The sequence below is a fragment of the Platichthys flesus genome, chromosome 5 (genome assembly GCF_949316205.1).
Source record: "Platichthys flesus chromosome 5, fPlaFle2.1, whole genome shotgun sequence".
Classification (NCBI taxonomy): Eukaryota; Metazoa; Chordata; class Actinopteri; order Pleuronectiformes; family Pleuronectidae; genus Platichthys; species Platichthys flesus.
In genome coordinates this window covers 19688627-19700551 of record NC_084949.1, presented here as the reverse complement: position 1 = coordinate 19700551, position 11925 = coordinate 19688627, and the positions used below count along the sequence as shown (strand labels likewise).

The 11925-nt window shown below is 41.9% G+C and overlaps 1 long non-coding RNA gene across 1 annotated transcript in view; it reads left to right on the top strand.

The window, feature by feature from the left end:
- Nucleotides 1-1005: 1005 nt before the first annotated feature.
- Nucleotides 1006-11925, top strand: part of LOC133954253 (uncharacterized) — a 39750-nt gene continuing 28830 nt past the window's right edge. The window contains exons 1-2 of the long non-coding RNA XR_009920763.1: nucleotides 1006-2742; nucleotides 2884-2964. This is a non-coding gene — a long non-coding RNA (uncharacterized LOC133954253). The remainder of the gene's footprint in view (nucleotides 2743-2883; nucleotides 2965-11925) is intronic.

Genomic DNA, 11925 nt, shown 5'->3' with positions numbered 1-11925 from the left:
GGTAAGGGCCTCTCTTTGCTCTCAAAACATTTGAATAACCTGTAAACGTACCTTTGACATCCGAGTCCATGTCGACGTGATTGCATAATTTCTGCAGATTTTTTCTTTGTGACATGGTGCTTTATCATAGTGGAAGTAGAAAATGGTAAATTAATAACTAGGGTAATAATACTCAAATATGCAGCAATATGCACTTTCGCTGAGAATTATTTTACAGATACTGATGTCTGATCAGTATCTTCATGATGTTATGCATGACACTGCTTCCACGGGATTTGCCGATTACATAATTGCATAAATAAGCAGGCTTAATGGTGCGCCTAATAAAGATCTCAGGGCCTGTATGTTTATGTTCACAACTTGCTAATGCTGCCCCCAAGTGGCAGTTATTGCAAGTTTGATTGAGTTTCTCTAATTCAAAGTAAGTTACATTTTGTCCACACATTGTTCACACTGAGAAATTACCCTTTTAGTTATGTTTCCATGTTTCCTCTATAAACAACTCTATTGGAATGGAATAACCAAAGGTGATCAATATCACCAACTACTAAAAATAATTAAATGTCTGAACATGGTCTCTTCATTATGCAGTAGCAGATGCAAATAGTGACATAACACTTAACATTAGTCTCACCTCAGCCCCTGAGCCAAGTGAATATGGATCGGACCAGACTCGCTTAGTGCGACGAGGAAGATGCAGGACAAAATGTATGCCAGCCTCTTTATCAATACATTGTGGTAAACAAGCGAGTTCTCTTATGTGGGTGTGTAGAGTTTTCACTTAGACAATGAAGTAATTTCTCTTCAGGTTTTGGTTGTGGGACCCAAATCTGAGAAGGTGTTTGATGCTGAATATGATCTTGATGGGGCTGAGAAAAATGTTATATTTATTTAAGTTATATTTTCACATTTTTATTGAATCATTATTTCAAGTCCCATTGAGATTAAGAATCTCTTCTTCAAGCGAGACCCCGCCAATCAAGACAGCAGCTCAGATAAAAACATATAACACAGGTAAAAACACATTTTCCACAAAGTCAAACATTGTAATGAGAAACTTTAAGTTATTCCCCACTCAAAAATCCCCCTGGTGAGTAAATGGACTGATAAAATGAGAGTCTGCATGTGTTCATTACTGTTCTTCAACGTTTCTTTTTTGATTTTCACATTGCTCACATTAGTTCACTGAAATACACATGCTTTACATTCATTGACATATAGCAGCTGTTTGAGAGCCATTACTTAAAATCTGTCTTATTGATGACTTGAGGTTTTAACCAAATCCAATCCTTCCCTGATTCATGGACATGGCCTCATTAGTTATTTGCCTCCAAACTAGTCAATGGGCTCTCAGCTGCGTGGTCATTAAAAATGTCAGTTGCTCTTGGCGCTCACTCTTAAGTATTTCCAGTCAAAATACAAATGTGGAAATCAACATTCCAGATACCACTGATTCTGGTCACTGCAGGTTGTTCATTAATATGTGAGCGTATTATTGATAAAACCCCAAAATCGGTAAAACGTGTGTGAAGCGGACAACGTGGTCTTTTTACCCTAAAACTGTGCTTTAAGCCCAACAAAGCTGAACAAGTGCTTTGAACAGGCTCTTTGAAAAACCTGCCTCACCCTACAAACATCATTGTGCCTACTTGGCAGAACATTTGTTTGGCTAAACTGCGATAACATCTGTTTATGTTTGTCTCCGTTAAGGCACAAAAGAGCCTTGACCGGTGCAAAGTGAGATACTACTTCTCTCACTTATCTCTTAAGTCCAAGGAGTCAGGCTATTTCATGAAATTCTACTCTACAGACCAGTCATCAATACTCCCAGAGAGAGAAGACTTGGTGGGTTTGACAGCGCGGCTCGACGTAATCAATATGTGCTCGGTGAGGAGATTTCTTTCCCCATCTGTTATATCTTTAATTCATATTTTATCATTATTTTACAGAGAAACTGTAGAAAGAAAATGTTACATCAACGATTCACACAGAGACCTTGGCGAATGGCTCAACAGCCGTATATTCTTATTAAGGTCGTCAGCTGTGTTGCCAGCTTGGCTTTGTAGAGACACTAATGAAATTACGGACAAGACCCTCTGCCCAGTTACTGCTCTTTTTTCAGCTCAGTCATCATCACCCAGCTGCTGGATATATCCTCTCATACCAACCACAAGACTGCATCAGCTTTCCTGCTGAATTGATTCATTTATGGGAAATGTGCCAAGTTTCTTTATCTAACGAGTTGGCTGCTATGCTTTAGGCCATTGATAGAAGCTGCACTTCGATAATAGAAGCTACTCGTCCAGAGATTGGTTTGACAGTTAATTTTGGAACGGCAAAGTGATGCATGAAGCAATTCTTTATTTGAGGGAACAAAACTTACATCATTGCTGTAGACTTTAACATATACAGGACTTTTCTCATCAATCTTTTTTACTCCACTTACTTTAAATAATTAAAATTTAGAATTAACACCTTCATACTTCATGATCAGCCCCTAACCTCGAATATAACTATTCCAGAGATTTGCAGCCCTCATTACCCCTGGAGCTGATTGAAGCATACAAAGGATATTGATTTGAGAGAGGCCTCAGGAAAGTCACCTTCATGCACATGTTGTAATCTTCTGCATTGCTGCAACTGACGCTGCTGCTCATCTATCATCAACCACAGGCATCGTGTGGTGACAATTATTTCGAAAGTGGATGACTGATGACATTTTGCATGGTTTCATTTAAAAATGTAAGCTCTTGAAAATATTCTTGTAGCATTATGGCTAATTATTTTTATTTGAATTGTTTTTAATCAATTTCTGTAAATCATCTTTGTTGTTACTTTAATGAGGAGTTTACAGTATATTAAATATTTTCCACTGTATTACAGCAGTAAGATGGACTTTGACAACCTACACGTCTACAATGTCGCTGGGATCAAAAGAGAAAACAGCTGACTGAGTCATAATCGGTGAGTTTTTTTTAATGTTATCACAAGAGTCCTAAATGATTCAATTCACAATCTGTACACTGTCAAGTTATTAAACAGGTTGTTTTAGAGGTTGCCTTCATGAACCACCATTCATTTGGGATTAGGCTGCCACCTGGAGGTCTTTGATTATTACTACAAAATCAGAATGCAGAATTAATAAAGCTAAAAAAATAACACTATGTTCCCCACTGAACTGTTTGTATTTTTTGTACTGTTTACAGAAAAAAATAAAACAAATACAACATGTCTTGTTGAATTCTTACTGTGTGATTAAAGAAAAGCGTTGATACAGTTCAGCGCTGTAGCTTTTTCTATCAGGCACCTCCTGGATATTTGGCGCCATCTTGTGGTATGAAACGCGCACGTGCTCTGAATATGTTCGCGCTAAGCGTTCGATAAGACTGACGTAAGCATGGCTAACCGCACGTTTTGTTTTGTTACGCTCACGCACACACCGCTTGGTTTAAATATAGTTTGCATCATCAGGAGCAGGCACAGAGTTTCATATACTTAGATTAATTACCTATGATTTAAAAACGATGATATGTATATTCAAGAAAAATGTAATTGACACTTTATATACATTGTTTGAAAAAACTGATACAGGCATAAGTTTCCTTTACTTCTTGGTGAATATCACATTAAATCCAATGTGCTGTGTTGAGGGACTGCCCTACACACAGAGGCACTCAGGCCTAGCTAACCCTGCATTATTAATATCTGCTGACTGAATATCAAATTCCTGCACAAAATATATATGAACCATGACAACTCAAATCCATTTGAGTTAATTAGACAGAAGAAACACAGAGAGAAATAAATCACAAAGCTCACACACACACACACACACACAATGTTTTCAAAAATATACACAACTGCACTTTAATGTAAAGTGTTTTTAAAAATAAATATTTCATGTGCGTCTCAATAATTTTGTGTTATTGACATCAAAGGGCTTTAAATGACCAGTCAAAGGGCTTATCGGTACAAGTTTGCATTCACTCATTTACCACACAAACACCACTCATACACTGTGAGCACTGGCGTCAGGTGCAATGTGGGGTTCAGTTTGTTGCACAAGGATATTTAGGATTGCAGACTGGAGGTGCCGGGATCAAACCCCCAACCTCCTGGTCAGTGGACGACCCGCTCCACCTCCTCAGCCTCACGTACATGCACTTCAGTAAATTGAAAACCCAGCTACGAACAGGTGATCTCCTCTAATATAATTATATGACCTCTAAAACCAAGTGGCTGCACCATTCATGATTAAGGTGCCTCCAAATAAAAATGGCGGCGGCATGTATTCTGTATTTTATAACACCTATTAGATGACTTTGCATGGATCTGGTTTAAGTTTGACATTAAATGCACCTTTCTGTTGATAAATGTGAAAAAAGTTGGTTAGTTAGTTATTAGTTAGTTGGTTAGTGTGGGTGAATAATGGGGGAAATTCAGTTTTACATCAATGCACACATTCACATTGACTGCTTCAAATCACATGGCATGAAACAAACAACAGAGCGACACCTAGCAAACAGTACACATCATTAGACAAGAGCTGCAGCAACGATTAAGGACATGTCATCAACATGAAACATTGACTGACAGTAAGGAGCTGGCTGAGTGGCAGGATACTAAATTCAATCTTCTGATCCACCATAGTAGCTATTGAGCTGAGCTGCTCTTTAAAGCATTATTTACGATTTTATTCAGACACCTCCCAGTTGTACGACAGTATTTTTCATGGCCGTTACAATATATGATTAATATCTTATATCTTTGTGTGTGCGTGTGTGTGCGTGTGTGTGTGTGGTGGCTGCACAGAGGTAAGTGGAGGACTGTCGGAGTCAGAGGGCCGGGCTGTTGTTTGAAGTGCTGGGGCGCACGCAGCCGAGGTAATTGTGTCTGACGGCCGGCGATAATGATGAGGCGCAGATCAGATCAACGGCAGATCCCCTGCCTCCAACCCCCTGCTGCTCGTCTTCACTCTTCCCTTCTCTCCTAATTGACCGGGCCGCATCTCCCCCGAGCCCCTTTGTTATTATTTATTAATAATTCATTGCTAAATAATTCACACCCTTGGACCCGCAGTGTTAATTGAGCTGCAGCGCTGGTGGGTGTGTGAGACGGAGGGGGTAGAAGAAAGGAGAAGGGAAGGGGGTGGGGGGGGGGGGGGGGGTTGAAAAGTAGAGATGAAGTGGGAAGTGGGCCTTGCTCGATTTGTACGGGATCAAAACCAGGGAAAAGGTGAGTTTAGTTGTGGATACCGAAGGAGCTCAGGGGCAGTTGGACATCACAGTTGTGTGTCTATTTGTGGGCTGAGAGGAGGGGAATCAATAGAGCTCTTTATAATTGGAGTCAAAGGGTTAATTCTCACTCAGGTCACATTCACCTCCATTCACACTCTTTGCATGATTTATATCTAAATAGCAAGGGGTATACATACATCAAATTTTGATATTTACCTGGCTCTGCTTTTCATCGATGACCCTGCTGAGTGTTCTACTCAGGTCATATATGAATAGAATATTTGATCATGATCAGTTAGAATTGACGAAAAAGTACATCTGATGGTTTCAGTTGTCAGAGAGCAATCAGCAACTACCACTGAATTAAAGACAACCCACTTTACTTACTGCAGCCTCGCTGTTGTTTAGCTGCTTTTCTTTTACAACATTACAGATGGAAAATCTTTTGGTTCAGATTTTTGCCTTGAAAACAACATATCATGTGCAGACGACACATTTGGCTTTATTAAACTGTGATGGAGAGATTTCTCACAAGAGACACATAATACATTTTTAATCAAGAATAGAACCAGCATTTTGAAATATAATTGAATGATAATTAGTTGCAGCACTATTGGAAAGTATAGATAACAGAACTGTGCACAAAGAACTTGTAGTGAGTGAGAAGTGAGTGAAAATGTGATATTAAAGTTGAGTTATATACAAATTTAGAGGTAATTCATATGCATTCATCGAAAACCCAATATATACACTGCAACAGAAATGAAAGTTTATTTTTTTCAGATACCTTTATTATAGCAGCAGTATTCATCCATCACTGGAAATACGATGAGATTAAACTGTTATTTATTCAACTGTAAAATATCCACCTCTGTAAATAGATGATGCTTCTTTGATAAACAAATATAGTAACAAAAATGTGTGTTTTAGTTATGTACTGTATCATTGCATTTGATAAAACTTAACTAAAATATCAAATAGAAAAGAAAGAAGCCGGCGGGGCGTGTTTACATGTGAAATGGTTTACAGGTATCATATTATGTTTAAAATCGATATAAAATCAAATAAAAGGTATGTTTTTTTTTTATGACTAAATGTATAATGATTTATCTGGTGATATTACCGATAAATGTAGAGTTTGGGATTTGTTTGGTAATAATCCTGCATTCAGCAGCAGAGCAGTCCAGTAGAGGTCAGTATCAGATCAGCAGACTCTAGGCAGCACACAGTGGCGCCGCTGCCTCATGTGTTTGCAGAGCTGCTGCTAATTTGAAATGACATGCTTTGTTTATGTTAAATTATTCATGCAACCTTTCATTAACACCATAAACAAATACAAATAGCACAGCATAGAGGGGATCGTAGCAGTCACGCTGTGCTAAGGAAGGTTTTCTTAAGAGGACGCCCGCTTGCTGCTTTTCTGGTTATTATTATTGAGACGCATCCTGGTCCAGAACCCACTGGCCAGCTGGTTATGCTTCCTGCTTACCAAATACTCACCAGTGATCAGAATATATAAAATATGACGAGGTCAAATTTTGTTTGCCTCTAGCTCAATAGTTCATCAGACTGTAGCCGATGCTTAAAATTGTACATGAATTAGAAAAGAAACAAAATCCAAAGTCCTGACTGTTTTATAACAACTTTACAAAATCATTTTGTTCCCCCCTCGTCCTCGGATTCAAACGTTGGCTCTGTGTGGAGTCAACTCTCATCTTCTGAGCTTCAGTTGCTAAATCTCTTTTGAGCAGACCAATATATAACCAAAATCAAAATTAACTCTGAACCCAGTCTTTCTAAAAGTTTTTATGTTTTTTGGGGGAGAACTTTTCTGGGTTGGGGAGAAAAAAACAAGTTTGTGAAAATCTCCCCAGTTTGTGTTTCTTTGGGGAACGGCTCGTCTGAAGCTGTCGACAAGGTCCATACAAGTCTCCTGCTACCACAGAGCATACACAGACTTGTCTTTCATGCTGTGGTGGTTTGGGACCAGAGAGGAAGGGCCAGCAGAGAGGAATCTGTCTACCAGAGCTCAGTGTACACACTGCATGTATTTTTGTAGACATCGCTGTAGACTTCACTTAATCTAAGAGTACATCAAAGCATCCCCTGCTCCTCTTCTTCAGCTAAATCCTTCTCTGGTCCTTATTACCAAAGTGCTCGTAAATGCCTTGGGGGAGTCGGGGAGCGGAAAAAAACACAAACAAAAAACAAACATGTTTGCTTTTATCTTTCAAATAACTATTTATGCTGGTACAAATGAGCATTCTGAGAGCGGATCATATTGTATCATAGTGGTTGTAAGATGTAAAGATTCATGCTGACGGAAAAGAACAAAAGGGAGAGAGCGTACGGCCGAGTGAATTGTTTTTTTTGGTGACGTTTGCCAGGGTGTCATCATCGCTGCGGGGACTGAAGTGTCTCTGCCAATCTCTGAGAGGACGCTGTTTGATTCAGCAATCGGTTTCAAAAAAAGTGCCAGCGAACACGAGATTAACAAATGGCTCGTACCACTCTGTTTTTGATTTATTTTTGATGGCTCTGATGTGAGCATGGGAGTGAAGGGACTGGTTGTATACTCCAGTGGACCACGGGGCCGGGGCCAGGGAGTAAACAGGCCCTCTGCAGCACAGGAGTCTTTCCATCAGGATGGAGTAACCCCGTGGAGATCCTAGAGAGTTCTGAAGCCAGAGATGGTGAATAATAGAACAAAGTGAGAACGAGTCTTCTGAGGTTTCGCTGCTCTTCACTATCCCTCCATCGCGTGGAGAAGGGATGTGAGAGAGAAAGATGGAGAGAGTGGTGATCGCTGCAACTGCTCCATCCATCCTAACTAAACTAGGGGGCAAAAAAGAAGTTACCAGACATGTTTTTCTCTTATCAAGTCAAACTCACCACGAAAACCGCAAACGTAGCTTGAAAGACCATTTGGAATTGTAAACTCGCACAATGACAGCTCCAGAAAATAACAGTCTGCAGTCGGATGACAGCATCCCAACCGAATCCAATGGAACTGAGGGCCCCTTCTCCTTCGTCTTCTCATTTTTTCTCTCTTCCCACCTATGAAAAATTCACCACAGCCACCCCCCCCCCCCCCCTTACGTTTCTCCTCTGTGCATCTCCAACACTGAGAACTGACATGCGGTAAACGGAGAAATATTCAAAGGCAGGCCGGGGCTGCCTGTCTCCCACAGGGGTCTCCTTTTTACCCCCTCACCACCGCTGAGGAATCAAACCTCTTTGGACGTCACAGAGGCCGATTGAAGTTCAGCGCCTGCTCTGGAGCGGTCCCTTGCCCGACGATGGCAGGCTTCATTAGGGCTGTCAGTCAGGCCCCTGTGACGGGGCAGCGCCGCAGGGCACCCTCAGGGCACCCTCAGGGCCCAATCAGCGCCGGGGTCCCCAGGAAAGGGCCATCAAACAACCCTATAAGACGAGGCTGTCACCCTGCATCGCGGAGCCTCACGCTCATCCCCCATTGATCACATGATTAATAGCTCGGCTCAACACTTGCAGCTCTGTTTTTTTTTTAACTATGATGCAAAGCTTTGGTCTTGTATTTTTAATCATTGACTTCCCATTGGCTCCGGTATAGAAATGTGCACCCTGGAAGCCTCTGTAGGAACAGTCCTATTGAAACTCTAATGATGAAGGAGAACCAAACTTCTCCCACAAACAGCTCCCCAGCAGCGGCAGTGGGAAGCAGGAGCCAGTTGTTATTTCTTGTATAATTTCAGCCTGCTTCTCTCAGTGTGTCGCAATAACAATGAGTCACATGATGCAATGAAAATAAATGAGCCAGTGGGTGCTCCTCTGTCCAACAATCTCAAATCTGGAACAATGAGATATCCACGAAATCACGGTACACAATTCAAATACAGGAGCAAACAAAACCCAAACAAAACAAAGTGAGCGTCTTTGAAGAGCGAAAAACTCAGACTGCCTGAGTTCCTTTCAACAATATACAGAGCGCAATATTCTCAGTACCAGTATGTTATTCAGAGCGTTCCTCCAAATATTTGGAGAGAAGGAGGAGAGATGAATCGGGAATAGAACAATGGGACTTTAGCCGTGTTATGGCGTTAGCGCACCTCGCCCCCGCCAGCCCTTTGTAGTGTGTGTTGTGTAGCGTCCGCGTCCCCAGTCAGTCCCCCCCGCTTGTTCTGAGTCCAGGTGGGGTCTCAGACCCCCCTCCGCCTATCTCACACACACCTGCTCCATCATTTACTCACACACACATGCACACATCTATTTGTTTTGAGTCATCCAAGCACAGATTAAATACAGAGATGGGTCTGCTTTGCTGTTGAATTATTTTTCAATTTAGCATTTTGAGCATTTTTTAAATTAGTTGTTTTATATCATTATATGAAAAACAGACTGATGCATATCAACAGTGAATAAAAAAAACTGTGACATTTCAGGGTATGGAATTGAAAAGGAATTTTAGGATGAATAAATAAAATAAATTGTAAGAATCATAGAATCTGAGGTGTATCTAATATATATATTACATATACCGTATAATTAAACCCATATATTATGGATTATAAACCAGATCCCTGCTGTCAAGGGCTGCAGTTATATAAAGAAGGATAAAGGGGGCTGCTCTTTTACTCAAGCTCTCTTCTAATGTAAATGAGTGAAATGTAACAGCGATCAACTCCCGAAAGTTAGCCTGAAATTCGCCCTCGTTTCAGATGCCTTTCATATGAAGAAAGTTGCCCAAAAGCATTTAAGAGTGGTAAGATATCAGATTAATTTAATCTCACACTCTCATCAAATCCCCCCCCCCCCCTCCACACACACACACAAACACACACACACGGACCCACACACTTTCCCCCTCCCAGTGTGCAGTATCAACACAGACCACTGGAGGATGCCTAGATATTCACACCGCTCGGAGAAAATGAAGTTGTTCAATCTGGAACAAAGAAAATAAAATAAGGATTTCTCTGTCAGTTATTTGGCTTTGGGTACTGAGCGCTCCTCGTGTTCTTGGTAAAGGTCGATCATTAGCGAGTAGCGGGGACTGTAGACACCTTTTTATCTGGCAATCAAAGGCAAATAAAAACAAAAAGAAACCAGGTCTGACCTATATTCACTCTGCAGCAGCATCCCAAAGGAACGCCAGGTACTGGGGCATCGTGCACCCTCCCAGCAACACGCCAAGCCCTCACAGGATGCGGAGAGTGCACGTGAATAAGTAAATTATAATCGTAACCTTTCTACTCGCACATAAAGAGAACCACATCTCAAAACATGATCAATAAAATGTAGCTATTCACTCCAAAATCTAAACCCCTCCTCCTCCCTTTTTCGGGGGGGGGGGGGGGTGTCTCTGGTCAGCGTGTAGAGGCTGCGTCGGGTGGGGGGGTAATCCTCGGTGATCTGCCCTAATCTGTCACAGATACGCAGCTGAAGTGCAGAGAAACTGTTAGGGAGAGAGGAGACAGAGAGGAGGGGGCGAGATTCAGGAGGGAGGTGGTGGTGGGGAAACTGGATTATGGCAGTACGTCTGCATTAACTCACTGGCCTTATCTTTTAAATGCTTTGCAAAAACAGCTTTGGCTTGTACACATGGGATGGGGCAGTGTACTGTACAAGCTCGGATGTAAGTGTGTACGCAGGCGTGTGTGTGTGTGTGTGTGTGTGTGTGTGTGTGTCATGTGAGCTGAGCTTATTTCACGCCAGCCATACAGGCATTGGAAATAAGTGTCCCCATTATAGAGAGGAGCACGCCCAGTGCCACCTTGTGCTAGTTCACATCTTTGCCTCCCCAACTCCCCCGAAAACCTGGCAGCCATTCCCAAGGTGATTCGGTTTCCATTTCATCCCTGTATAGTTACTTGATTGTCACACGTATCAGATTAGTCTTTGTTCTCATATCTGAGTTGTGCGCTCAAGACATACTTTTTCCTGTCAAAACCGCAAGCAATTATGGTTTACACGGTTATCGTGGAAAAATAACTAATTGTTGGTTATTTCGGATGAAACTGTCTCGCATGTCGAGTCGCGCCCTGAGTTCGGAGGCTGATTTACCCAGCAGCACAGGAACACACACATCCTTCACAAGCATAAGCAGCCAAACACACACACACACACACACACACACACACACACACACACACACACACACACACACACACACAACCCCCCCCCCCCACACACACACACATAACAAACTACAAAAAAAAGCCTTCACAAACAACTGTTATAAAACTGATATGTGGATTGATAGTAGTTGCCGAAACTCTTCCTAACACAAACAGTGGGACGGCCCGGAGCACGCACAGTCCTGCACTCGTGCGGTCCCTCATCTCCAGTCATGGGAGGGTCACCCCTTTGGCCCTGAGAGAGAGACTGTGAGGATGCTCTCATGTTTATGTTTGGGAGATTAGCAGTGATGAAAGAATGCCTTTTCAAGTCTGGGCTAGAGGGGCCTCTGTTCGATGCCCCACCCTTACACCATACGCGCACACACGCACGCACACACACTCCCTCCCTCCGCATGCACATACATATCTTGTATGTGAACCAAGGTCACATATGCACACATACAAAGGCGTCCGCGCTCATAGAGACGTGTAATTTTGTTATTAATCCCTGCACATTGTGCGCTATTGCCTCCATATGTTCACCACATCCAAAGAATTGCATTTGATTTGATTTTGCGAGACTGCAGCAA